Raw genomic sequence first — 3,901 nt, forward strand, 5'->3', positions numbered from 1 at the left:
AGGTAAACATGTGATTTAGGCAGATTCAAATAGGAAGGTTTCCAAGTGCATCTTAAAGGAAAGCTGGAGGGGTTTGGGGGGGATTTCCAGATCTTGAGATTCAGGCAATGCAGACACAGCTGCCATTGTTGTAGTAAAGGAAATCAAGAGTGTGCACAAGAATAACAAAAGCACGGATCACAGACAGCTGCTGAGCTGGTGAAGATTTGAGGCCAAAACGTTGCCTGATTTCAAGAAGAAATTAAATGTAGCTCTTGAGGCTAAAGGGATCAAGAGATTTGAGGGCAAGGGGGGCTCAGGATATTGAATTCAATGATCAGCCCTGATCAAAAGGAATGGTGGAGCAGGCTCGAAGGGCCAAATGGCCTATTCAAGCTTCTAGTTTCTATAATCAGCGATGGGGAAGTGTGAGGCTATAGATGAATTTAAAAACCAGGAAGAGAGTTTTAAAAATGAGATATTAAAACAAAATAATGGAATAGGCCATTTGGCCCCTCAAGCTATTCAATAAGATCATGATCTGATCAGGGCCTGAGCCCCAATTTCCTGTCTGTTGCTCATCACTCCCAATTCCCCTGAAGATCAAAAACCTGCTTAGGTCAGATTTAACTATATTCAATAACCCAACCTCCACTGTTCTCTGGAGCAGAGAATGCCAAAGACAGCCTTCTGAGAGGAACCCTCCTCACCTCTGGGACACTCTTAATTTTGAGACTGTGCACCCTCGTTCTTGATTCCCCACAAGGGAAAACATCCTCTAAACATCTCAGCAAGTCCCCTCAGAATCATAAGGTCACTTCCAAGATTGGGGGAATGGCAAATTGTGCGGAGGGTGTGGAGAGTCTGCAGAACGATCTAGATAGGCTGGGCGAATGGGCCAGGAAATGGCAAATGGAATTTAATGTTGGCAAGTGCGAGGTGGTCCACTTTGGTAGGAAGAATGGTAGGAAGGACTATTACTTACGGGGCGAAAAACTGCAGCAGGCGACGGTGCAGAGGGACCTCGGGGTCCTTGTGCATGAGTCGCAAAAACCCAGCTTGCAGGTGGTCAGGAAGGCGAATGGGATGCTGGCCTTCGTAGCGAAGGGGATTGAATATAAAAGTAGGGAGGTCTTGCTGCAGCTGTATAGGGCACTGGTGAGGCTGCAGCTGGAGTACTGTGTGCAGTTTTGGGCGCTGCACCTGCGCAAAGATATTTTGGCCTTGGAGGGAGTGCAGAGGAGGTTTACTAGGCTGATACCGGAGTTGAGGGGGTTGAACTATGAGGAGAGGCTGAATAAACTAGGCTTGTACTCGTTGGAGTTTAGAAGAATGAGGGGAGATCTCATTGAGACGTATAAGATGATGAATGGGATGGATAGGATAGAGGTCGAGAGACTCTTCCCACTGAAAAAAGACAGTAGGACTAGGGGGCACAGCCTCAAGATAAAGGGGGGGCGTTTTAGAACGGAGTTGAGGAGGAACTTCTTCACTCAAAGGGTGGTGAATCTCTGGAATTCTCTACCCATTGAAGTGGTGGAGGCTGCCTCGCTAAATATTTTCAAGACGCGGGTTGATGGGTTTTTGATAAGAGAGGGGATTAAGGGTTATGGGGAGAGGGCTGGAAAGTGGAACTGAGCCACGATCTTATTGCATGGCGGGGCAGGCTCGAAGGGCCAGATGGCCTACTCCTGCTCCTATTTCTTATGTTCTTATGTTCTTAAAATGGTATAAACACAACCTACTCAGCAATTCCTCCATCAAACTTTCTCTTCAATCCAAGAATCAGTCTGGTGAGCCTTCTGAACTGCTTCCAATGAAAGTATGTCAATAAGGAGACTAAAACTGTACATGGTACTGCAGGTGTCGTCTCAGCCACATCCTGTAAAGCTGTGGCAAGACCTCCTTACTTTTATACTCCATCTCCCTTGCAACAAAGGCCAACATTTCATTTACTTTCCTAATTACTTATTTATTTACGTGCTAACTTTTAGTTGCTTAGATACAAGGACACCAATCCCCCTCTACTACAGCATTCTAGTCTCTCCATTTAAATAATATTTTGCTTGTCTACGCCTTTCAAAAAGGATAACCTCACCTTTTTGCACATTACACTTCAATTGCCAAATCTTTCCCCACTCATCTATAACCTTTTGCAAACTCTTTGTTTCCTCCTCATAACATGCTTTTCCATCTATCTTTATATTATCAGCAAATTTGTTACGTACCTTCATCCAAGTCATTAATATAGATTGTAAATAGTTGAGACCCCAGCACCAATCCTCAGTGGCATCTCACTAGTTACAGTTTGACATCCTGAAAATGATCCATTTATTCTGACTTTGTTAGCTGATCCTCTGTCCATGCTAATATATTATCTCCATGAGCCCTTATGTCCAGGAATGTGACCTTTAATACTTTTTTTGGAAATACAAATACATTACATCTACTAATTTCCCCTTTATCCACCCTGCTTGTTACAAAACTCAAATAACTTAATAACATTGTCAAACAGTACTTTCTGACTGGGTTCTAAGATACAACTTTGAGAACAAGGATGGGTGATGGGACGTGTTGTGAATTAAGCTATGGGTGGCAGACTTTGGATAGGGGCTGCAAGGCACAGGACTAGCCAAGAGAATATTGGAATAGTTTTAGTAGTAGCAAAGGTACAGATGAGAGTTTCAGCAGTAGGAAGGCTGAGGCTGGGCAGAGTGGGGCAATGGTATGGAGGAGGAGGACTTGGTGTCGGTAGAGGATAAGTGATTGGAAGCTTGAGGTCATAGAGGAAACCAAAGTTGTGAACTGCTGAGGAGAGGAATAGCCTGTATTCAACAACTCTGAAGGGATGGGTTGGATTTACATGTTGAAGTGGCTTTGCATTATGTGGCAATAAGTGTTTCTTTTAATTGGACCATTAGTACCAATCTACCTCTGTATTAGGCAAATCCAGCCATTGTAAATAGAGAACCTTGCTATGTGCAAACTGACTGCTGTAAAATGGTGACTCCACTTCAAAAGTACTTTAGTGTGGTGCTTTGTATGGTCTTGAGAAAAGAGCTATTATGTAAATTCGAGATGTGAACAAGGCGTCAGCTTTGGTACACTGTTTGCCATATTCCAGAGATTTGAGTACCTAATTGAACTGAGCTCATGGGCCATCCTGGTTAGGATATTTTTAAGGGCCCGCTCCCTCCTGGGCTCTCCTTGCTGCAGGGCACGGCTACCATCAACTTTTTGAGGCACTCGATTCTGTCGGGCTTGGGTGTAAGCCAGGTGGAAGTGGTGCAGCGGCTCCGGGCCTGGCATATGTGGACGCAGGGGACCGAGGCTGTGTAGCGGTGGCTCTGCCATTCAGCCAGATGTGTTAAGGGAGTGTGTGTGTCTGGGGGGAGAGGGAGAGCTAAGTGGCAGGAATAAAGGCTAAACAGAGTTCCTTTTCCTCCACAATTTAATGAGCAGGAAAGTTATCCAAAGTTCATTCTCCTGACACAGTATTGTGGTAACATGACCCAGCCTGGTGTCTGTGCAATGTGGCGTGGAGTTGCCTGGGGTCTGTGCGCAATGTGATGCGGTGTTAGCTGGGGTCTGTGTGCAACGTGGTGCGGTGTGCACAGACACTGGGCAACAATGTAACTACTGATGCCTGGAGTCTATGTGCAATGTGATGCAGCGTTGCCTCAGGTCTGTGAGTAGTGTGGTGCAGTATTGCGTTGTGTCTGCGTGCAATCTGCGGTGTTGCCTGGGGTCTGTATGCAGTGTGGCTGTGGTGTTGCGTGGGCTCTGTGTGCAGTGTGGCGGTGGTGTTGCGTGGGCTCTGTGTGCAGTGTGGCGGTGGTGTTGCGTGGGGTCTGTGTGCAGTGTGGCTGTGGTGTTACCTGGCTGTTCTGCGCTGTTGTACATCCTGGACAGGAATCCCATA

This window comes from Carcharhinus amblyrhynchos, chromosome 13 (assembly GCF_965287045.1).
Source record: "Carcharhinus amblyrhynchos chromosome 13, sCarAmb.v2.hapA, whole genome shotgun sequence".
NCBI classification, from domain to species: domain Eukaryota; kingdom Metazoa; phylum Chordata; class Chondrichthyes; order Carcharhiniformes; family Carcharhinidae; genus Carcharhinus; species Carcharhinus amblyrhynchos.